The 26,103-nt window shown below is 39.1% G+C and overlaps 1 protein-coding gene across 7 annotated transcripts in view; it reads left to right on the top strand.

Moving 5' to 3' along the window:
* The window catches only part of foxp1b (forkhead box P1b), a 559,907-nt gene that overhangs the window by 81,126 nt on the left and 452,678 nt on the right, over positions 1-26,103 (top strand). The window contains exon 1 of one of the 7 annotated variants that reach the window (XM_072280572.1): positions 11,533-11,554. The exons of the other annotated variants lie outside the window; for them this stretch is intronic. The gene's annotated coding sequence lies outside the window, so the exon portion shown is untranslated. Of the gene's footprint in view, positions 1-11,532; positions 11,555-26,103 lie in introns of those variants that run through there. 7 annotated transcript variants of the gene reach the window in all.

The following is a 26,103-nucleotide window of genomic DNA, read 5'->3' as shown; positions in this document are numbered from 1 at the left end:
TCTTAAATGTTGGGGTTTCTCATAATGACATCACCTGTCATTGTGAATAATTTCTTTTCTCTATATCATTGATGAATAGTGGTAATGTTTGTACTGTATGCCATGAATAATCAGAAGAAAAGCTAAGGGAGCCCAAATTTATTTCATGGAGTTAAAAACAGAATTGTCGGAAATACTCAAGCAATCAGGCAGCTTCTATCTTCTTTTGATGTTTATTAAGATGGCTGTTTCTTGCAGCCAGCTAAAGATCTTCATTCCATCTTCACGCAATCAGTGTAACATGGATTTGCGTGTAAATCTGAGAGGTGAAGTTACCACAGTGTCCTCACCCTCCTTATGACCAATTTCACCAATTTTTTTAAAGAGATTTATTTAGTGAGTGGACATATCTTATACTAATTTTATCTTGTGCAATTTACATTGTTTCATGGGTTTTTCTGGAGTTTATGATATACAAAATTGTTCAAAATAAATTTATTATTGAAGTACGTGTATGTCACCTGTAGCTGTTTTAGCCTTTCCTGTTTAACTACCTGCCCAAATGCATTTAAAATGTATCTGCCTCCACGATCTCCTTGGGCAACTTGATCCAGGTAGTCACCATGCTCTGTGTGGGGAATGACTTACTATTCTCGTTTCCTGTGAAATGTTCCCCTTTCATTTTAAACCTGTGTCCTTTAGACTCTCCTGCCCTAGGAAAAAGATTCTGACTACCTGTCCTATCTATGCCACTCATAATCGGCACTCCACCCTCGTCATTCCCAATATAATTTGCTCCCGCCAGATATAGAAATTTGCTCTCTGCTCTATGTTGACAAATACAGTACTGTACAGAAGTTCTAGGCCCCCTAGCTATATTTATTATGCCTAAGGGTTTTGCACAGTACTGTATATATTATAAAATAGATAATATTTTAAAATTTAGTGTGCGTAATCATAGATGATTGGATATTATAAATTTACAAGCAAGCATTTTTAGGCTGTTGAGATACACATGAAATAACCTCTACTTCAAAATATTGTTTCCTGAGGATCTCAGATAATTGACTTTGGGTTTTATTTCCATCAAGTTGAAACACATTGAAGAACATTAGATAGCTCATTGACAAAAGCTGGATTTGAGGTCAGACTGCAGTAAAGCCACATAAATGAGGAATTGGTATGCCTGGGAAGGGGTTGGAGGACGACGATGGTAGGTGGTAAGCCGGGTGCTGTCTTTGAATTTGAATTCAGGCAGATCACTTCTGCTTCTGCTCAGAAATTCAGATTCAGTTTCAGATTCTTTAGTTTAACACACGTTCATTGAAACATACAGTGGAATGTGTTGTTTGCCTTTTAACGGCCAACACAACTTAAGGCTGTACTGTGGACAGCCCACAAGTGTTGCCACAGATGCCGGCAGCAACATAGCTTGCCCACCAAGTTCACAGAACAACAGCAGCAACAGAAACGAAACAACAACAGAAAACAAGTCCCTTGCCTCCTTCCCACCCACACGCACTGACAGGTCTCTACCCACAGGATAGGCCATCGAGCCTCGACTTCCGGACTTCTGATCGACCTCTGTGCTTTGATATTAGGTATCGACCCCAGGATTCACTAGTGATGATGAATGAAGACCCCAAACTCCAGGCCTCTAACTCTGGAGTCACTGATGATGGGATCCCAAACAATCGGGCTTGATTTTCAGTCTCACCAACTTGTGTACCTACGGGGTCATCAGACCTTGTGCTTCCTGCCCCATGGAACTTTATTACAGAACCTGTTGGCGACTCACTGACCTTGGGCACCACCAGCCCTGGTTCCCCGGCCTGATATCTGATCACATTTGCCCTTCATCACATGTGCATGTTGCTGGCTTTTGAATGAGGAGCACAGAGTGGAGGTCTAGACTCCAGTCTGACCTCAAATTGTCCTGTATTCCTGTCCCTAAATCCCAATCTGACCCCCTAACTCCCCTCTCTCTCAAAACCATCCCTACGAACCTTTTTAAAAAAAAAAAAACAAAATCTGAAAATCTGAGCCAACTTTGACATACAATCAACGACTACTTTATTAGTTACAGGAGTGGAAGCTGGCGTGGTCTCCTGCTGCTGTATCTCATCCACCTTAAGGTTCTTGTGTTGTGCATTGAGAGATACTCTTCTGCATACCACTGTTATAATGTGTGGTTATTTAAGTTATTGATACTTTCCTGCCAGCTTGAACTAGTCTGGCCATTCTCCTGTGACCTCTCTCATTAACAAGGCATTTTCATTCACAGAACTGCTGCTCACTGGATGTTTTTTTTTTGTTTTTTGCACTATTCTTTGTAAACTCTAGAGTCTGTTGTGTTCAAAATCCCAGGAGATCAGCAGTTTCTGAAATACTCAAACCCCCCTGTCTGACACAAACAATCATTCCATGGTCAAAGTCATTTAGATCACATTTCTTTTATCTGAACAACAATGGAACCTCTTGACCATGTCTGCTTTTATACATTGAGTTGCTGCCACATGATTGACTGATAACAGTTTGCATTAATGAGCAAGTGTACAGGTGTACCTAATAAAGAGGCTACTGAGTATAGAATGCAGCTCAGCACCACCTTGATTGCGCATGGGTGCCTCCAAGTTTGACTTCCAAAATGTTTTTCTTCATCTTGCATGTACAATTTATAAAAATAGATGTTAAATTATTTCCTGATCTGCAATTTGCTCACACTTTTCACAAAGCTTCAGCAACTGTGTATAAAATAAAATTTGGATTTGGTTGTTCAGTTCTGAATACTGATCAAGATTCTCACTGGTAACTTAGAATCTTTTCTTTTCCTCTTATGTTTAAAAAGAAAACTAAATTGATAGTTTTAATTTTTTTTCAAAGGTAAAGGTAGATCTTTAGGGACAAGACATTGTTATCAACTAGAACAGATAGGCAGTAAACCCAGCTTTTTTGTGTGTGCTACTACTGGCCTAAGCATGTACAGTATAGGGTGACAATTAACCTTCAACTTATGAAGAAGCTCTTTGCTCAATTTCTGACTTGATAATGTTGAAGAAACCGATTGTGGTGTTTTATTTGTGCTCCAGAGCTTAAATCAACAAATCTTGAGAGCAAAATGAGAATCTTAAATTGCTCACTTGCATTTTGATTGGCAGGTCAAAATTAGATTCAGGATTAGAGCAAGTACAGACAGTTGTAAGTCCATCAGGAACCAAAGGGCCTCTTCCTGTTCTGTACCCTTTATTAGCTAAGTTTGTTTTGTCCTTTGCATTCAGTCAAGCAAAAAATGCAATGTGTTGGAATTCCAGTGTACCCTAAGGAGTGTGCTGGTGTGGTGTTGGTACTGTGAAGTGCCAACCGGTTTTCCATTTTTCACTGCGTCAAAATTCATTTGTGGTTGAGCACTGAGGGTCCTCAAAGCTCAAAGTTGATTTTGTACTTGACAATGTGCCTTTTAGTCTTTCTTTACTGAGTCTGGGCTTGGGAGATGGTCAAAATCAACAATGGAATGGCACTGTAAGAGGAGTTTTGTTTACTCTGCATACTTCTTGAACCAAATAATTGCAGTCTTCTACAGTACTCTTAGGCTTGAGGGAATGTGACACTGTTGGTGGGGCTAGCGGGTACGATCAAAGAATGGGACAAGAGGTTCTCACAAGAGTTGTGGGGTTGGGGGGAGATCGTGCTCCATGAAGGCAAATTGTTGGACAAGGGAAACAGATTGACACTTGATGTAAGGAGGGATATCTGTAATTTGGACAGGTTATTAGTAGTATTTAAAAATGGTGATAGATAACTTTCTGAAAGATCATGAAATTGAGGGGTAGGGGAATTGGAATAGAAGAGTTGAGGCCAGAGTAGTTCAGAAATGATCATATTGAGTAGTGGCACTAGCTTGAGGCCCTAATTGTGGTCCTATTTTCTTGCGTCCTTGTGGGATGGCTGTTGAATGGGGTGGTGGAGGAAGAACTGTGGTAGTTAAAGTGAGTGTATAGAAATGTAACATTTGGATTTAGAATCAATTGGGAAAGCTATCTACATCTCAGAGACGGGCATAGAAGGTCATTCCATATGTACATTGACGGGTGGAGTAGCCGATGAAATTAGGTTAGCAATTTATTGATCTTAACTTTGTACTTTGGAATGAAGGTTTTGACAGAGAAGATATTGAGAAAGTATTTTTCTTGTAGGGAGGATTAGAGCCCATTGTTATGGAAAAAAAATTGAAATTTAGAAGAATTGGTGAGAATGTGGAATTTGCCACACAAGAATTGGTGGAGACAAATAGTATGGTATATTTTAGAAGAGACGAAATGAACTTGCAACAAAAATGGAAATAGAGAGTGAAATTGGCAGATTTACTTGAGGAAAGGTGAAAGGAGGCTTACCAACTTTAAAAAAAACTCCAATTAATGTGAAACTCTGTAACCTGAGGTTTTGTTGACACATCATTGAGAAGGGACAAAATGTAGTTTTGGCAATAAGAGTTTAGGTCAGAATCACACACACAAAATGCTGGAGGAACTCAGCAGGCTAGGCAGCATCGATGAAAAGCGTACAGTCGACGTTTTGGGCTGAGACCCTTCACCCAAATCAATAGCTTAGATCGGAATGTAAAAAGTTCCATATCATATTATCTGAAGCAGTAAACTTGGGAAATTGATGAAGCCAGAACTAGTGGGATATGGGCACGAGCAAGAGCTATGTTTGATGTATTAAGTGATTGCAGTGTAAAAATCGACATAGACTGGTTAGGCTCTCTATGACATATATTGTACATAACCCTGATGAAATCAATTTTCATTGTATGAAGTTGAATAAACATCACACTACAAATTATTTTTAGCCCCACTATCTAGACACCAGATATTAAAATGTATGCCTCCTCCAAATATTTTATTCTTAACTAATGCCCAATATTTATGCTGGTACTAAAACTTTCCATAACTTGAATTTTTGGAGACCTGGGCAAAATTAGGGGTTAATATGTATTCAGGAGATTTGGGAGATATAGAACCATATAGTCATATTTAAATATAAAAAGCTAGTTATGTTTATGACTGGTACTTAGACTTGAGAGATATTTTTGTAAAAACTGAAAAATGACTCAAATTTATTTCAATGGAAATTAAAACTGAAAGCTAGAACTAAAGTTTTCTGGACCCACATTATAACAAAAATACAAATCAGACAAAAATATCTATATTTAATATCTTTATTTTGTATGAAAATACATACTAGTCACTTAGAAGACACAAGACTTATTGGATGCTTGATTTATACAGTGCAATTCACTTTACGAGGGGTGAGTGATAAGTTCGTGGCCTAAGGTAGAAGGAGTCGATTTTAGAAAACCTAGCACATTTATTTTTCAGCATAGTCCCCTCCTACATGTACACGCTTAGTCCAGCGGTCGTGAAGCATACGGATCTTGGACCTCCAGAAAGTGTCCACAGCAGGGGTGATTGTTAAGTTCGTGGCCTAAGGTAGGAGGAGATGAGTTATACAGCTCTCGTTACATGCACATGCAGTTCAACTCTTTGAGTGATTATGCAGAAAGTTTAAACTTAATAACTCATCAGGGGTGATTGATAAGTTTGTGGCCTAAGGTAGAAGGGGATGAGTTATTAATTTCAAATTTTCTGCATAATCACTCAGAGAGTTGAACCGCACATGCATGTAACAAGAGCTGCATAACTCATCTCCTTCTACCTTAGGCTATGAACTTATCAATCACCTCTGCTGTGGACACCTTCTGGAGGTCCAAGATCCGTATGCTTCACGACCGCTGGACTAAGTGTGTAAGTGTAGGAGGGGACTATGTTGAAAAATAAATGTGCTAGGTTTTCTAAAATCGACTCCTTCTACCTTAGGCCATGAACCTATCAATCACTCCTCGTATTTATTATCTACGGCCAAGAAATAGGTTTGACTTGGAGAATAAGGATATATGATTCCCTTCTATTTGTACTTATGATTTGTATTACATTTTTACATTCTGATGTGAGCTTTGAGACCTGTTGCTAAAACCACTTTTTCAAACATTGTTCTATTTTGTCTTTTTTTATGTCACTTTTCCAAAATTTCAGCCATCCTACAGCTCTGTAACTTGAGTTTTTTCTAACACGACATCCAAAACAGCTAGCTGTCAGTTAAGCTTCACTGGCCCCTGAACCTGAGGAGATCAATTTGAAATCAATCCTTGTCATTACCTCAATTGTTTCTATCTTATCTTGCACAGTGCAAATCTACCACAGTAACACACTGCCATTGTATTTTCTATTTTTATACTATTTCTCAATAATTGTTTCATTAAATCACCCCTTCTTTGTTATCCTCTAACCTGGTTTAAAACATGTCCTGCACCATTCATTATTTCTTCTGATTTTTTTTTTTTTGCTTCTGTCTTTGGTGTCACTACTCTAACTCTCATCTGCAAATTTTCCTGAAATCTTTAAATGTGTTGAGGTATTAAGCTCTTCCAAGAACTTGTAGTTTACCCTTCTTAATTTTGAGTTCATGTCTGTGGTGAACCATATGACTGAAAAGTCATGAAACATATTATACTTGAAAGGCCCCAAAACAAATATTACAAATTTAAGGCATTGCATTAAACAGAGATTACATTTGAATGAATATGGTCTTTGGATGAATGGAGTGTTGGGATTTGCAAACCTGATAACCATGACGTTCATAAGCATCTTTAAAAGTAGGTCAAGGACTGTATCTAAGATGTGAGTTACTTGCATTTTTGTGTTGTGTTATGACATTTCCAGGTCTACAGGTTTAGGATTTCAAAGAACTTAAAAACTTCCTTTCCTCATTGGGTTTGTACCTTAGTAGTAGTGGGTGTAGAGAAAGTAATCCTATTGCATAGCTAATTTTATCAGCTTCAAAGTGATGTCAGATAAGCCTAGCAAATTTTAATAGTGGCACAACAGGTGGTACCAGTTTCAAAATTAGATTGGGTTGTGTGTGCAAATATGGTAGAAGGAATAAAGGTATAAACAGTTTGGTCAAAGAGTACCTGCCCTCAGATAGAGATAGAGAGAGAGGGTGGGGGGGGGGGGGGAGAGAGAGAGAGACACACACACACACACACTGCTGAGAAAGAAAAGTAATTGATTCAGCTTTTCATGATCTGTATGTCAGAGGGTTTCACAGAAGAACTCCGCTAAATATTTTTTCAAGCCTTGTGAAAGACTAGATCACACTAACAGGAAGACCAACCAAATGTTTCCAATTGTGGATAAATTCCAGTAAAGTCTGAAATGCATTATACAGTAAGTGCCAAGAAATGTGCTGGTACAGTAGTTGCACAAGTTTTGTGCAGTAAAACAGCTTAGCTACTTATGGCAATGAAAGAAAGCAAAGCTTTTTATTGGCAAGAAGTTAACATACACCAGATGATGCTGCACCACATACAAATATAAAACATGTTTGGTTGAATGTTTTTAACAGTGCTCGTGAGCTATGAGTACACACACTTGGCAATACATTTCAGAGTTGTGCAGTTTGGTTCACTGGTCGTCAGGCATGGTTTGGATTGTTCATACCATGCTAATTTAACCAAGTATATTCAAGTTAATTGCAATTCAGGCTTAATCAATTGTTTTAGATGTTCCTTTTTTTTATTTTTCTATTATATGCTTACCTGTAAATAACAGGTTGATTAAAAAGGACAGCATGAAAAGGGAATTTAAAAAAAACTCTGCCAAGTAATTTCCTTTGTTTGTCTGAATTAATTATTTCCACATTAAACAGTGAAAATATTTTCACCTGATACTAAAATCTGCTCATTTAACTCAGAATTAGAGGGACTGCAATCTATCCAGCATAGATTCATGGTCATAAGACCATAAGAGATAAAAGCAGAATGGGTCACTCGGCCCATCGAATCTGTTCCGCCATGACTGATTTATTAATCCTTTCTCCTGCCTTGTCATCATAATCTTTGATGGCCTGACTAATCAAGAACCTATCAACCTTCATTTTAAATATACTTAGTGACTTGACTTACACAGCCATCGGTGCAGTGAATTTCACAGATTCACCAAATGGATGTCTCTCTATTCTAAGGCTGTGCCCTCTGGTGCTAGACTCACCCACTACAGGAAGCAGCCTCTCCACATCCACTCTACCTAGACCTTTACATATTCAGGAAGAGGTCTTGACGAAGGGTCTCGGCCTGAAACGTCGACTGCACCTCTTCCTAGAGATGCTGCCTGGCCTGCTGCATTCACCAGCAACTTTTATATGTGTTGCTTGAATTTCCAGCAACTGCAGAATTCCTGTTGTTTGCCTTTACATATTCGATAGGTTAGTATGAGATACCCCCTCCCCTCGTTCTTTTAAGCTCCAACAAGTACAGGCCCAGAGCCATCAAATGCTCCTCGTATGTTAACCCTTTAATTCCTGGAATCATTCTCATCAACCTCCTCTGGACCCTCTCCAGTGCCAGCACATCTTTTCTTAGATAAGAGGCCCAAAGCTGCTCATTATACTTAAGATGCAGCCTGACAAATGTCTTATAAAGCCTCATCGTCATGTACTTGCTGTTGTATTCTGATCCTCTCGAAATGAATGCTAATGTCCTATTTGCCTTCCTTACCACCGAATCAATCTGCAGGTTAACCTTTAAGGAATCCTGCAGTTATTGAGGCAGGTTACTGCATTCTTCTTAAGCACCGGTATGATAGAAGCCAGCTTAAAGTAGGTGGGCACCTCTGACTGCCGAGGCAAGATGATAAAATCTTAGTGAACGCTCCAGCTAGTTGATGAGCACAGGCCCTTAATACTTGGCCAGGTATTACATGTGGGTTGGATACTTAATGTGGGTTCATCCTCCTGAAGGATGCTCTTGTGTTGGCCTCAAGAGACTGAAATCATAGGATCACTGGGGGCTGTGGGAGTTTGTGATGTTTCTTCCATGTTTTGATGGTCAAAGCAATCATAGAAGGCTCTGTGCTCCTCTTGAATCGAAGCCCCGTTGTCACCTATGTCGCTGGATTTCACTTTGTAAGAGGTGTAAGCATTCAGGCCCTGCCACAGCAGTCAAACATCCTTCATTGATTCAAGTTTGCTCCAGAATTGCCACTCTCCCTGTGAGATGGCTTTCTGGAGATTGTACCTGGACCTCTTGTAATTTTCTGGTTTGCCATGCTTGAATGCCTCTGCTCCGGTCCTTAGCAGATTGTGGATCACATAGTTCATCCAGGGCTTCTGATTGGGGAAGACTCTGAATGATTTTGTGGGGACACACTCGTCTACGACTATTCTTATAACATCTATGACAACTGTTTCACTCAGATCCACAGATGAGTCCTTGAACACGGCCCAGTGGCCTTAAATTAATCCAGTAGCTTCCCTACCTCCTGCAACCACCTTTTCATCGTCCTAATCTCTGCAGCCTTGCTTTTTAGCCTCTGCCTGTATGCAGGTAGGAGAAGGACAACAAAGTGATCAGATTTCCCGAAATGCAGTCTGTGCATGGAATAGTAAGCATTCTTTATCTTAGTATTGCAGTGGTCTTCCCCCTGTCACCCTCGAATTTCTGGCATATTGCTAATGTCTTCCCTAGTGAGGAAGACTGATCAAGTTTGTCTGCCATTTCTTTGTCCCCATTACTACCTCGCCAATGTCATTTTCCAGCAGATCAGAATCCACTCCTGCCTTTCTTTTACTCTTTCTATATCTGATAAAACTTCTTTTAAAAAAAACATACATTTCTTGTCTTCTTAGGACAGATTCAAAATGATCAACACCTCCTTCCTTATTATTTCGCCTTTTGACTCTGACATTCACAATGACTTTTCTCCTGGGATTAACACACAAGATGCAACTTGTTATTGTTAGTAGAAATGAAAGATATTAAATGAGATAGATTATACAACAATTTTAATTCAGTGACTTGCTGTGATTTAGGCAGGGAGCCTAAAATATGGATAGACGCAGTACGTTTAGTGTACAGATCAGTGACAGGAATGGCCTACAAAACTTAGGAAGATATCTAATAAAACAATGCAAATCATTTTAACCCAGGCTGGAGACCACCAAGGACTGACTGCTTTTTCACCGCAGATGTTTTTGTTTGACTTATTTAATCCTTTGCTTTATGTATTGTTTATACTCTACCCAATTTTCCTACTATCTCATTGGCTTTAACTCTGAAAGTATTTATAGTTTTACCCCTTTTCACCCTTTTCCTCATTAAAGCTGGTAAACTATGTTGGGGCAGGTGTTCTGCATTCGGCTGCTTAGACTAAGGGTAACAACTGACATCTCATCCTGTGCATTTCATTGTCACTTTGTGTAATAATTCTCACACAGTGAAATATTGGGGAAGACAAGGAATCTTTGCAAGTGACCTTGTAGAGAGTGAGGTGTCTGATTTATCAGTTACTTCTGATTTTGAGTATTGTTATATGATTGGATGTCTTTATCCTCCAGTGAAGGAAAGTTGTATGTGGCTGTTTAAACAGAGAGGTGGATTATTTTCTGGAAATTGGCAGAAATGTGCTAGAAGGGCTTTTTGCCTACAGCTGGAAAGGTAAGCCCTTTGGGATTTAAAACCTCCAACAGTAGGTTATAAACATTGTTACGGTGTCTGGATTGCCCAAAAACTCAAAAATAAGAAAGTAATTTGGAGTCATAATAGGGAGCAAAGGACTACAATGTACAGAATCATGAAGTATTATTTCACCTTGGTTCTGAAGAACTGAATTAAACCCTCTTAGTGTTTACTCAACCACTGTGTTAGCATTTTTTTGCATTTTGAAGATGGATCTGTATGAAGAAAACATATTTGCATCCAAGGTTCTCACCAAAATTTAAAGAGCTGCAGACACTTCCTACAAAACCTTATCTCAAACTTGGGATTTGATTATGGTATTACAAGAGCTAATTTAACCTCTGTTTGAACTTGACCTGTTAAGGAAATCTGTCAAACTGATCATTTCACTGCATGCTGAAAGGTTATGTGAAGTGTATGATTCTTCCCTGAATTTTCTTACCTGAAACACTCAAAGAGTGTCCTTAGTAATATACGAAATCCATCTGGCTTAAGAAATCACCATTTAATCTTCATACTAAAATATGTGGAACTAGCACATAAATAAAATGGATTTAAGAAAATGTGCATTACCATTTATACAGAATAAAGATACCTGAATAGCCACTCAATTGTAGTTGTACTGTTGAAGTGAAAATTGAATAAATTGTTTTATTTAAAATATAAATGTAAAATGTATTATAATGTGTGGGACAGAGAAATCTTCTTGTTGGTACTTACAATCCATTCTTCTGCAGTAGCAGTGACTATAGGGTTAGTTACATGGAATAATTCTCTCACTTTCAATAAACACTAAGTGGATTTGAATGGCTCAGCTTGGTTTCTTGGTTGGCTTAGTAAAAATAGAACAAAAATTATTGACATTGGTTTTCCTCTTCCTTCAGCTATAGATTTAGGAAAAACTGAGGGATGTTTTGAAGACAGTTATGTTATCGTTATGGAAATTGAAATTCGCTGGAAGTAGTCACACTTGAACTTCACAGCTTTTCACATATTTCTCAGGTTTGTTTAGTTCTTGACAATGGCAGTTGTGTCACAGAAGTAATTTTGTTGCATCAAAATATTATATATTTTCCTTTTAATTAGCTTTTCCCCCCCATGTGCCTGAAAATTACAGTTGATGTTATTGAATTTGTGCACTGCTGTCTGGCAGTCCCTTCCAGAGAGCGGAATTAAATAGACTCCTTATTGTTGTTCACTGCAAAATATCTGTTGTGATAAATTGTGTAAATACCACTCATTAGTAGACTATTTATTCCTTTATCTTTGTGACTGTGTTCATTTTCAACTGGAACAGTTACAACACCACATTGTTACTCTTAAGAAGACTAGACAATTCTATTTTTAAGTAGTGCTTAGTCTCTGCTCAAGTATCCAAGGTATTACATAGAGAACTATGAATCAACGTGTTTTTACCTCTATCTTTTTTCTAGTTATATTAGCTAGAGTCCATTGTTACTCAATTAGTTAATTAAATTGGTCTTTTGCTACTCACCGATTCTTGTTAACTCATGTGTTAGAGCATTTCAACTCTGTTTCAGTTAAAAAAAAGAGCATACATATAATTTTACATTCATTATATTATTCTATTAATCTTAACCAAATATTTCCCCTTTTATTTGTGCTTTTACTACTGTGTTTTTTTTTTGCAGCAACCTACCTGGGTCTGTACAGTAATCAGTTTGTTTCATTTTTAATAGTTACTTCTCTATAACCTACTGAGGCCACCAGTATCATTTGTATATTATATCAGTTTTTCTGTACAGATGTAATCATAGAAGCATGGATACCGATTTTGGCAGATGCAAAATTTTGAGCACTATCTCGTCTACCAATAGCATTAGGATAATAGTGAGATCTTTCCTTAAAGTTTCAAACTTCCCATGAAATGAATGATGCTAGCCGAGTCCCTGAACACATCATCGTAAATGACCCAGAAGCCAGATACAAGTCTGTTCTATCAATGAATATGTGGCATGAGATCATTAAAGTAGAATAATGTATGCTGTTTTTGGATTTATTTTCATGACATCTGAGATAAATGTACAAACACAAATACAGAATAATACACAAACACCCAGATCCTCAATGATAATTCATTGCCCTGATTCTCACATGATATATCATTGTTACAATATTTTTTTTATTGTGGAGAAGGAGTCTTTAAATTCTGTACTTGCATTAGGAGATTTCTTGAGGATGGTCATTTTTCACCATTCACCAGCCACATCCTGCACTGATGAGGTCAGTTATTTGGTTCTGTGTCTGCTGAACCAATTACTGATGGGGGCAAGGACGCAGGCAACAGACTGAGGTTTGTAGCATTCACTCTTCTTACCTACGGCCATACTTGGTACAAAAGCTTGAAGTGCCCAGTCATCTTGATAGTACGTCCTGTCCTTGCTGTGCTTTATTTGACACAGAATTTACTAATAAAACATGGGATTGGCTGATGAGTTTTATGTTTAATTGGTTATTTTGTACAGTAAAAGGTGTTGGGTGTTATTATTTCTGGTTGTGCTCTATTGGATGCTCCACTGTATTGCCCTGAAGGATAAAGTAAAATTACACTTTTATGAATGTTCTTAATAATGCAGAAATAGTGTAAGCAATGTTTCTTTAATCCTTCATTATGAAACGGTAATTCCTACATTTTTTGGTTCAGTTATGAGATTTTAATTTGTTTTTAGACCATTGTAAAAATTTTAATTTGTAGAATTTGAGCTTTGATTTTTTTTTGGTTGCAGTGTTATATATTTTTAATGATAGGCTATTTTTGCTCTGTATTAAATTAACTTATTTGAAAGTGCTTCTGGAATTTCTCTATGATAGTATGTGGAATGTTCCCATTGTCATCTATTCATAAATCTTCCTGTGCAGGATTTAACCTCTTACTTTTGCAGGTGTCTGTTCGATATGCTTAGTGATGTGGAAGGCCTGCCTATGTATGTTCCACCTATCTTTGTATCGTCCGCAATTAGTATGCTCTTACATACATACCTTGTTTAGTTCTAACCCATGCTGATATCTTTGTCCTTTCCACGTGATTATTTGCATTTATGGTGGTTTTCATTCAAACACAGAGGAATCTTCTCACTGATAGAATTATCATGGGTTTGACAAACCTGTTTTCAATTTTTCCTTGGATTACTTTTTGCAGCTATTTTAGAAAAATTGGTATTGCTTCATTATTTTGCATCTCTTTGCCACTGATCATTGGCTGTTTAACCAGTTAAACAGTTAACCTGTTAAGCATTTTAACCTGTTGGAGTATTTTGGAAAGCAGAATCACATATAATAAAATATAACTCTGTAAGGAAGGGAACATTAGTTAGCTATGAGCTATCTCAGGTAGGTAGTTGACTATTCTGAATACTTTCTAGGCACGTACCTTGTGGGCACATAGTCTGACCAATCTGTTTATACCTTTATTTCTTTTACCAAACTGCATGACTATACACATCCCTGTCACTTTTTTGCCCAACCTCTTAATCTCTCTAAGTCCTACTGCAGACTATCTGCTTCTCCACCTATCTTTGTATCATTTACAATCCTGGCCACAAAGCCATCAATTCTGTCATCCAAATCATTGACATATAGTGTGAAAAAAACAGTCCCAATACCGACCACTGCAGAACACCACTGGTCACCAGCAGCCAACCAGAAAAGACCCCCTTTATTCCCACTCTTTTTCTCCTGCCAGTCAGCCAATCTTCTACCCATGTTAGTACCTTCCTTGTAATACCATGGGCTCTTATCATGTGCGACACTTTGTGAAAGGCCTTCTGAAAATCCAAGTAAACAAAATCCACTGACTCTCCTTTGTCTGCCTTGCCTGTTATTTCCTCAAAGAATTCAAACAGATTTGTCAGGTAGGATTTTCCCTTAAGGAAACCATGCTGTCTTCGACCGATTTGTCTATGTGCCTCCAAGTAACCTGATACCTCATCCTTAATAATGGACTCCCATCATCTTCTCAATCATTGAAAGTCAAGCTAAATAGCCTATAATTTCCTGTGTTTTGCCTCCTTTCTTAAAGAGTAGAGTGACATTTTGATTTTCCAGTGTCTTGGAACCATTCTTGATTCTAGTCATTCTTAAAGGATCAGTCCTAATGCCTCCACAGTCTCTTAAGCTACCTCTTTCAAAAGCCAGTGGTGTAGTTCTTCTCGTCCAGATGACTTATCCCCATTCAGACTGTTCAGCTTCCTAAACACCTTCTCCTTAGTAGGAGACATTCTTGAGTTTCTGTCACATTGCTGGTGTCTTCCACAGTGAAGACTAACACAAAATATGTATTCAGTTTGTCACAGTTTCTTTGTTCCCAATACTACTTCTCCAACATTTTTTGTGCAGTCCATTATCCACATTTGTCTCTTTTTTTTACTCTTTCTATATCTAAAAGAAAACTTTAATCATGCTTCTGTAGCATCTTTACTCAACTGTAATACCAATACGTCAGATTTTAGTATCTCCTTCTCAAATATATGGTGAGATTTTTTTGTATTATGATCACTGGCTCACAAGGGTTCCTTTACCTTGAGCTCCATAATCAAATATGGTTTATTGCACAACACTAAATCCATAATTACATTTTCTTTTGTGGGCTCAACCACATGCTCTAAAAAGCCATTACATACATGCTCTAAAAAGCCATTACATAAGCATTCTACAAATCCCTTCTCTTGAGATCCATTGACTTTCCCAATCTACCAGAATATTGAAGTCATCCATGGCCACTGTAACATTGCTTTCCTTACATGCCTGTACTGTCTCCCATTGTAATGGATTCTACATTTTTTGATTCTATATCACTTTTTGCTAAGGATTTGATTTAATTTTATCCCAATCATGCCAGTCGTTCTGCCTACTGGCCTGCCTTTACCTAGTTGTAATATAAATGCCAAGTAAACAGACAATTGTTTTCATCCAGTGACAAGTTATGGACTGAGGATCAATTCAATTTATTTATTTTCCTTTAAGGAATGATGATTCATCACTATCCAGTGATCTTAGTGGAGACAGATTAGCTGTGGACGTAAGTAGTTGAGAATTTTTAAATGGAATTCTCATGTAAATAAGGTAGATGTGTTTTGAGTAATTTCATATTCATACATAGTCGAAAAACGGAGAGGAGGTCCGTTAGTATATTTGTTCTGAAATTGCTGTTTATTACTCTGAGGTATTTCAAAGTTCAAAGTAAGTTTATTATCAAAATACATATCTGTCACCATATACAGCCCTGAGATTCATTTTCTTGCAAAAAATCCATAATAGAATCAATGGAAGACCGCAGCAGCTTGGATGTTCAACCAGTGTGCAAAAGACAGCAAACTGCGCAACACAAAAAGAAAGAAATAGTAACAAGTAAGCAATAAATATCAAGAACATGAGGTGAAGAGTCAACAAAAGTGAGTCCATGGGTTGAGGGAACCTTTCAATAATAAAGCAGGCGAAGTTGAGTGAAGTTACCTCCTTTGGTTCAAGAGCCTGATGGTTGAGAAGTAGCAACTATTCCTGAACCTGGTGGTGTGAATTCTGAGGCTCCTCTACCACCTTCCTGATGGAAGCAACCAGAACAAGATCATGAGCTGGGTGGTGGGTGCTCTGATGTGTCTCATATAGATCTTCTCAATAGTCATCTTCATAATAATGGTCAATATCAGTAATAAACTATTCTCTGTGATTGATAGTAACATTCCACACAGCTGTTGCATGTCATTAAATGTAACTGAATGTGGGTTAGGAGCTTGTGGATGGCTAGACATTGTAAGTGAAGTAAAAATGGACAGTGCTCAGCAGGTCAGGTGTCACACTTGGAGTTAGAAACAGTAAGTTTTTAAGTCAATAACTCTTCATCAGAACTGCTAAACAAGCAAAAAAAAATGTTTAATATGTTGGACTGCTGAGGATATCCAGCACCTCATGTCTTTATTTCAAATTTGGATGTTCATAGTAAATTTTTTATCAACGCGTGTGTGTGTGTGTGTGTACAACCCTGAGATCCACTTTCCTGCAAGCAATCACAGTAAATACAAGAAACATAATAGAATCAATGAACAACCACACCAAACAGGATGGACAACAACCAATATGCAAAAAAGAAACATCTACAGCATCTACAGATTTTCCTTCCTCAATTTGTTTGTGAATGAAGACCCGATTGCAAGTAACTTGATGAATAACTTGATTTAAACAAGCCAATATTTAAATTATCCCTTGTTCAGAACCCTGGTTGCAATGATCATATTTCTCAACTCAAATGAAAACAGACACAATCCATTTACCTTCCCACATAAGAGAATTCCTCTACTCACTCGCTTTAGGGAGCACCAAAATGTTTTATTTTTAACAAATTCTGTTTTAAATCTGCATATATCACAAGAATGGGTTTTAACTCTTGGATGATGCCAAATTTGCAGGCTTTCTATACTCAGTTTACATCCTGTTATTCATCTGTTTACATTTGAAATTTGTGTCTCCGAAGGCTGCTGCCAACATTAGATTAGGACCTCAGAGGAGGATTTGACTAAGTCTCAAGGGTGTAAAGCCAGAATCCTGGCTCAGTTGTTTCATTATAAGGTCTGGAGGAGACTCTTTCAGTATTTCTTTTCTGTTTTGTCCTGTTTTGTGTCTATATTAGTTAAACTATCCAAGATGTTATGCATTAAAAATAATACTTCTTTGAACAGAATGAGCAAATGTAGAAGCAACAAATGTTTATTTTGAAAGTGGGTTATAGCATTATAATCAAATAAATGTCATCAAATGGTTCGTGTCCTAAAATCTTTAAGAACCATAATCGCATGATTCTGATTATCATGTTTATTGCTGAGTTGCCCACTGTATTAGATGCTAATGTTATTTAAAAATTTGAGAAATCTTTGAAGTGTCTAAGGTTGTTGAGAGAAGTGTTTACCTTGAAGGGTTTACCAGAAATTTTAAATCCTCTTGAAATGCAATGCAATGCAATGTTGGCATTCATTTCTAGAGGAATAGAGTATAGGAGCAGGGATGTGATGTTGAGGCTGTATAAGGCACTGGTGAGACCTCACTTGGAGTACTGTGGGCAGTTTTCATCTTCTTATTTAAGAAAGAATGTGCTGATGTTGGAGCGGGTAGAGAGAAGATTCACTAGAATGATTCCGGGAATGAGAGGGTTAACATATGAGGAATGTTTGTCCGCTTTGGACTGTATTCTTTGGAGTTTAGAAGAATGAGGGGAGACCTCATAGAAACATTTCGAATGTTGAAAGGCATGGACAGAGTGGATGTGGCAAAGTTGTTTCCCATGATGGGGGAGTCTAGTACGAGAGGGCATGACTTAAGGATTGAAGGGCGCCCATTCAGAACAGAAATGTGAAGAAATTTTTTTTGCCAGTGGGTGGTGAATCTATGGAATTTGTTGCCTCTGGCTGCAGTGGAGGCCAAGTCATTGGGTGTATTTAAGGCAGAGATTGAGAGTAGCCAGGACATCAAAGGTTATGGTGAGAAGGCAGGGGAGTGGGACTAAATGGGAGAATGGATCAGCTCATGATAAAATGGTGGAGCAGACTCGATGGGCCAAATGGCTGACTTCTGCTCCTTTGTCTTATGGTCTTATGGAATTACAAGGATGATAGCAATGAAATGGAATATATTGAACGTGATACCCTTGGAAACTTCTGGAAGTAGTAATCAGAGCTATAAAATAACGACACTTGGTGTTATCACATTTGAGTTATTAAGTGAGAGCTAAAACTGATTTAGTGTCTCCAAATTAAGTTTCACTAACCACAGTCAAAGTTGATGAAGGTGATGCACTAATTGTACTAACAATATTGAAGAAGACCATTTTGACCTGTCTAGTTAATGCTGGATCACAGGAGAATTCCACAGTAGCACAAATTCTTCCTGTAACCTCTTCTCCTCACATTCCCATTATTTCCAGGATTTAACCTCATCTACATATTAGGGGCAGTTTACAATTCACCAGATTGATTCCAAGATGGCAGAATAGACATATTAAGAGAAATTGGAATGATTAGCCTTATAATCATTCAAGTTTTGAAGAATGAGATGGGATATCATTGAAACTTAGAATTTAAGTCCTGCGATTATATAGCCTTGATGCAGTAAAGTCATTCACAATGGTGTGGTAGTTCAGAGGCCACAGCATACAAATATGGATTAAGCTGTATTGGACTGGGTTAAGGAGAGGAAACCTATGAAGCTTTCTATCACAGAAGGCAAATAAAGCAAAGCTATTAAGTATATTCAAGAAGCAGGTACATATAGTTCTATTGGCTAAAGGGATTAATGAATAACGGCAAAGAAACAAAAAAGTAGCTAATTTATAATGTTAAAGAGCAGAACAAGCTTGAAGGCTCTTTTTTTTGTTGTTGTATTTCAAGTTAGTAAGGACGTAGCAAGGACCTGGACCCAATGCAATTCAACACAATAGGTCACGACAGACGCAATTTCAATGGCTCTCCATACGACTTTAGACCACCTGGACAACACAAACACCTACGTCAGGATGCTGTTCATCGACTATAGCTCAGCATTTAATACCATCATTCCCACAATCCTGATTGAGAACTTGCAGAACCTGGGCCTCTGTACCTTCCTCTGCAATTGGAACCTTGACTTCCTAACTGGAAGTCCACAATCTCTGCGGATTAGTGATAACATATCCTCCTCGCTGACAGTCAACATTGCTGCACCTCAGGGGTGTGTGCTTAGCCCACTGCTCTACTCTCTATACACATGACTATGTGGCTAGGCACAGCTCAAATATCATCTATAAATTTGCCAACGATACAACTATTGTTGGTAGAATCTCAGGTGGTGACGAGAGGGTGTGCAGGAGTGGGATATGCCAACCAGTGGAATAGTGCTGCAGCAACAACCTGGCACTCAATGCCAGTAAAATGAAAGAGCTGATTGTGGACTTCAGGAAGGGTAAGATGAAGGAACACATACTAATCCTCATAGAGGGATCAGAAGTGGAGAGAGTGAGCAGCTTTAAGTTCCTGGGTGTCAAGATCTCTGAGGATCTAACCTGGTCCCAACATATTGATATAGCTATAAAGAAGGCAAGACAGCAGTTATACTTTATTAGGAGTTTGAAGAGATTTGGCATGTCAACAAATACACTCAAAAACTTCTATAGTTATACCGTGGAGAGCATTCTGACAGGCTGCATCACTGTCTGGTATGGAGGGGCGACTGCATAGGACTGAAAGAAGCTGCAGAAGGTTGTAAATCTAGTCAGCTTCATCTTGGGTACTAGGCTACAAAGTACTCAGGACATCTTCAGGGAGCGGTATCTCAGAAAGGCAATGACAATTATTAAGGACCTCTGGCACCCAGGGCATGCCCTTTTTAAGACCATAAGACAAAGAAGCAGAAGTAGACCATTCGGCCCATCGAGTCTGCTCCGCCATTTTATCATGAGCTGATCCATTTTATCCTATTTAGTCCCACTGCCCCGCCTTCTCACCATAACCTTTGATGCCTTGGCTACTCAGATACCTATCAATCTCTGCCTTCAATACACCCAATGACTTGGCCTCCACTGCTGCCCGTGGCAACAAATTCCATAGATTCACCACCCTCGGACTAAAAAAATTTTTTCACATTTCTGTTCTGAAAGGGCGCCCTTCAATCCTGAAGTCATGCCCTCTCGTACTAGACTCCCTCATCATGGGAAACAACTTTGGCACATCCACTCTGTCCATACCTTTTAACATTCGAAATGTTTCTATGAGGTCTCCCCTCATTCTTCTAAACTCCAAGGAATACAGTCCAAGAGCGGACAAATGTTCCTCATATGTTAACCCCCTCATTCCCGGAATCATTCTAGTGAATCTTCTCTGTACCCTCTCCAATGTCAGCACATCCTTTCTTAAATAAGGAGACCAAAACTGCCCACAGTACTCCAAGTGAGGTCTCACCAGCGCCTTATAGAGCCTCAACATCACATCCCTGCTCCTATACTCTATTCCTCTAGAAATGAATGCCAACATTGCATTCGCCTTCTTCACTACCGACTCAACCTGGAGGTTAACTTTAAGGGAATCCTGTACGAGGACTCCCAAGTCCCGTTGCATCTCAGAACTTTGAATTCTTTCCCCATTTAAATAATAGTCTGCCCATTTATTTTTTCTGCCAAAGTGCATAACCATACACTTTCCAAGATTGTACTTCATTTGCCACTTCTCTGCCCATTCTTCCAATCTATCCAAGTCTCTCTGTTTCCTCAGCACTACCGGCCCCTCCACCTATCTTCGTATTGTCAGCAAACTTAGCCACAAAGCCATCTTCCATAATCCAAATCGTTGATGTACAATGTAAAAAGAAGCGGCCCCAACACGGACCCCTGTGGAACACCACTGGTAACCGGCAACCAACCAGAATAGGATCCCTTTATTCCCACTCTCTGTTTCCTGCCAATCAGCCAACGCTCTATCCACGTATGTAACTTTCCTGTAATTCCATGGGCTCTTATCTTGTTAAGCAGCCTCATGTGTGGCACCTTGTCAAAGGCCTTCTGAAAATCCAAATATACAACATCCACTGCATCTCCCTTGTCTAGCCTACTGGTAATTTCCTCGAAAGATTGTAATAGGTTTGTCAGGCAGGATTTTCCTTTAAGGAATCCATGCTGAGTTCTGCCTATCTTGTCATATGCCTCCAGGTACTCTGTAACCTCATCCTTGACAATCGACTCCAACAACTTCCCAACCACTGACGTCAAGCTAACAGGTCTATAATTTCCTTTTTGCTTCCTTGCCCCCTTCTTAAGTAGTGGAGTGACATTTGCAATCTTCCAGTCTTCCGGAACCATGCCAGAATCTATCGACTTTTGAAAAATCATCGCTAATGCCTCCGCAATCTCCACAGCTACTTCCCTCAGAACACGAGGGTGCATTCCATCTGGTCCAGGAGATTTAGCGACCTTTAGCCTATTCAGCTTCCTGAGTACTTTCTCTGTCGTACTTGTGACTGCGCACACTTCTCTTCCCTGCCACCCTTGAGTATCCGGTATCCTGCTGTCTTCCTCAGTGAAGACTGATGCAAAATACTTGTTCAGTTCCTCTGCCATCTCCTCATCTCCCATTACAATTTCTCCAGTATCATTTTCTGTCGGTCCTATATCTACTCTCACCTGTCTTTTACTCTTTATATACTTGAAAAAGCTTTTAGTATCCTCTTTGATATTATTTGCTAGTTTCCTTTCATAGTTAATCTTTTCTCTCTTAATGACCTTCTTGGTTTCCTTTTGTAAGGTTTTAAAGACTTCCCAATCCTCTGTCTTCCCACTAATTTTTGCTTCCTTGTATGCCCTCTCCTTAGCTTTAACTTTGGCTTTGACTTCTCTTGTCAACCACGGTTGCATCCTTTTTCCACTCGAAAATTTCTTCTTTTTTGGAATATACCTGTCTTGCACATTCCTCATTTCTCACATAAACTCCAGCCACTGCTGCTGTGCCGTCTTTCCCGCCAGTGTCTCTTTCCAGTCAACTTTGGCCAGTTCCTCTCTCATGCCACTGTAGTTTCCTTTACTCCACTGAAACACCGACACATCAGATTTCGGCTTCTCTTTTTCTAATTTCACAGTGAACTCAATCATATTATGCTCACTGCCTCCTAAGGGTTCTTTCACCTCAATCTCTCCAATCACCTCCGGTTCACTACACAATACCCAATCCAGTACAGCCGATCCCCTAGTGGGCTCAACAACAAGCTGTTCTAAAAAGCCATCTTGCAGACATTCTACAAATTCTCTCTCTTGAGATCCAGTGCCGACCTGATTTTTCCAATCTACTCGCATGTTAAAATCCCCCACAATTATCATAACACTGCCCTTCTGACAAGCCTTTTCTATTTCCATTTGTAATTTGTAGTCCACATCCCTGCAGCTGTTTGGAGGCCTATAAATAACTGCCATCAGGGTCCTTTTACCCGTGATATTCCTTAGCTCAACCCATAAAGATTCTGCACCTTCCGAGCCTATATCACCTCTTTCTAATGATTTAATATCATTTCTTACCAATAAAGCCACGCCTCCCCCTCTGCCTACCTTCCTATCCTTCGGATACACCGTGTATCCTTGGACGTTCAGCTCCCAGAGACATGCATCCTTTAGCCAGGTCTCAGTGATGGCCACAATATCATACCTGCCAATCTGTAGCTGTACAACAAGATCATCCACCTTATTTCTTATGCTGCGTGCATTTAAGTACAACACCTTAAGCCCAGTATTTGATACTTTTTGCTTTGATTTCACTGCAACTTTATTGCACTGCAACTCATCCCAATGGCTACACATTTGCCCCATCACCTGGCTGTCTTTCCTGACATCTTTACTGCTCACTATCTTAGATTTATTTCTGTTTTCCCCTTCCTCCGCTCTATCATTCCGGTTCCCATCCCCCTGCCAAATTACTTTAAAGCCTCCCTAACAACTCTATTAAACTTTCCCGCCAGGATATTGGTCCCCTTCGGGTTCAGGTGTAACCTGTCCTTTTTGAACAGGTCATACTTTCCCCAGAAGAGATCCCAATTATTATTCAGGACCCGATCCGAGACATCCCGTACCCTGGCACCTGGGAGGCAACACACCATACGGGTATCTCTGTCAGGCTCACAGAATCTCCTGTCTGTTCCCCTGACTATGGAATCCCCCATGACTACCGCATTTCTCTTCACCCTCCTTCTCTCCTGCACAACAGCGCCAGGCTCAGTGCCAGAGACCCGGTCACCGTGGGCGACCCCCGTCAGGTCATCCCCCTCAACAGCATCCAGAACAAGATATTTGTTGCTGAGGGGGACAGCCACAGGGGTGCTCTCCACTATCCGGGCATTTCCCTTCCCTCTCTTGACAGTGACCCAGTGTTCTGACTCCTGTAGCCTAGGGATGACTACTGACTCCTGTAGCCTAGGGTTGACTACCTCCCTGTAGCTCCTGTCTATCACCTCTTTACTTTCCCTGATAAGCACTAGGTCATCAAGCTGCAGCTGCAGATCCCTAACATGGTCTCTGAGGAGCTGCAACTCGGTGCACCTGGTGCAGATGTGGCCATCAGGGAGGCTGGAAGTCTCCCAGGATTCCCACATCTGACACCCTGAACAAAGCACTAACCCTGCAGGCATGCTATCTAATTCTACACGAATGAAACAGGAAAAATAAGTCTACTCACCCACTTACCTCGCCAAACAGACAAACTTTTTAAACCGTTAGCTGTGAGAGCCCTGCTGTTCCTGTCTGTCCGGGCCGATTTGCGAAAGGGGTGGGGGGGGGGGAGAGAAAAAAGAGTTGGCGCTTCGCTCTCGCCTCTTCCCGTTTATCGCCGAAGCCCGTTGAAGCTTCTCACTGTTACTATCAGGGAGGAGGTACAGAACCCCAAAGGCACACACTCAACGTTTCAGGAACAGCTTCTTCCCTCTGCCATCCAATTCCTAAATGGACATTGAATCTTTGGACACTAGCTCACTTTTCTTTAATATACAGTATTTCTGTTTTTGCACTTTTAAAAATCTATTCAATATACTCAATTGATTTAATTGTTTATTATTATTATGTTTATTTTATTTACTATTTTTATTTTTTTTCTCTCTCTGCTAGATTATGTATTCCATTGAACTGCTGCTGCTAATTTAACAAATTTCACGTCACATTTCAGTGATAATAAACCTGATTCTGATTCTGAGATGATACAGTCAGGATGCAGAAAAAGATTTATGAGAAAGGTTCCAAGGACAGGGATTTCAGTTACATGGTTGAACTGAAGAAGGTGGGTTGGTCTGCTTTAGAGTAAAGAAGCTTGAGAGGAATGATTGTGGGGGTGTACAAGATCAAGGTAAGTTTAGCTGAGACAGAGAAAATCTGTTCCATGGAGGTGGAAGCACTGATTAGAAAGTGATAGGGAAAAGTCACATGGTTAAATAAAAGCCAAAACTTATTTACACTGAGAGTGATGGTAATCTGGAACTAATTGTTGTCAGGCTTGTTGAAACAGTGAAACAGGAAGACAATTGGAAAAGCATTGAGAGTAAATAATTTAGAAGGGGAAATCTATGAGAAAAAGTGGACAGAATAGTTTGCTCTACAAAGAGCAGGGATGATCTTAATTGGCTGAATGGCCTTGTTCTGTCCTATAAACTTGCAATGAGTCATTGGATACTGGCAACCATTGTATTGCAGTGGAAGTTTGTCCTGATGGAATTCACAAATCACTATCAAAAAATCTCAGATGCCAAAGAAAAATTGGCCCTCATAGAGATTTTCTGTCAATTTTAATTTGATTTTCAGCTCTTATTTCTTGGTGCATTAAATGATAATGTAGTTTTGTGTTACGGAAAAACAAGTTTTCTAGGAACATAACCCATGGTAAAATGGGAGTTCCTTGTATTAATTTTGGATTGTGTTTATTTTAGACTGCTGGAAGCCAGTAGGTCTCATTTTTTGGAATAGCTAAGAATGTGCAGAGAGCATGAATTCCTTTTTTATTCCTGAAGTGTGTTCATAATTCCAACCTAAGTGTGCATGTGTACTTGTATGTTAATATGTTTTGGAGAAGCATAATTTCTGAGCTTTGCCAGTATTTGGAGATAATATGAAGTTCAGTGAAATGTACACATGATCCTTGTATAGAATTCCATTGTGTCATTTATTTTCATTCCTGTTGTGCATAAGTTTCATTGGAACACGAAGCCTTTTGCAAAATGAAACCATATTTATCCAATCATCGTTCACAGCGACCTCCTTTATGCAAGCATCAGCTGCATAACTATATCCTGAAACACTTAGAATTCATTAAAGTTTATGGTTTGGTCCATTCAGATTATCAGAACACATGTAAAATCATACATCCAATAAAAACCATGCATCCCTTAATGTTGGCCGTGAGAAAACATATTTAGTAATTTCCACTCCAAAAAAAAAGAAAATCTGCAGATGCTGGAAATCCAAGCAATGCACATAAAAGGCTGGAAGAACTCAGTAGACCGGGCAGCATCTATGAAAAAGAATAGTCAACATTTCAGGCTGAGACCCTTAAGTAGGACTCATGATGAAAAGTCTCAGCCTGAAACATCGACTGTACTCTTTTCCATAGATACTGCCTGGCCTGCTGAGTTCTTCCAGCATTTTGTGTGTGTTGTTTAGTAATTTCAACTCTTCCTTTCTACACACCTGCAAATGTTTACTTTTCAATGATATATCTGGTCCCATTTTAAAAATCAACATTGAATCTACTTCCATTATTCTTATTCATAAGTTCATAAAATTTCCCATTTTGAAAACTTCTATTTAATTTTCATTTTACAGACCCTTTCAAAGAAAACTAATGTCAGCTTCTCCAGTTAATTCCACAAAATTTGTTCCTCATCCAGTCACCTTTCCATTAAGTATCTTCTGTGCACTCCAGGCCATTTACCCTCCAAGTACAATGGGAACAGAAAATTTTAGTTTAATTCAACATACCATTAGAATTGGCTAGAATACTGGACACAGTATATGGGCATAGTGATGTGAGTTTGTCTAATGTTGAAATGTTGAGCAG

This window comes from Mobula birostris, chromosome 16 (assembly GCF_030028105.1).
Source record: "Mobula birostris isolate sMobBir1 chromosome 16, sMobBir1.hap1, whole genome shotgun sequence".
NCBI classification, from domain to species: domain Eukaryota; kingdom Metazoa; phylum Chordata; class Chondrichthyes; order Myliobatiformes; family Myliobatidae; genus Mobula; species Mobula birostris.
Note: the sequence above shows the minus strand (reverse complement) of the source record. Positions and strands in the feature narration are given on the sequence as shown.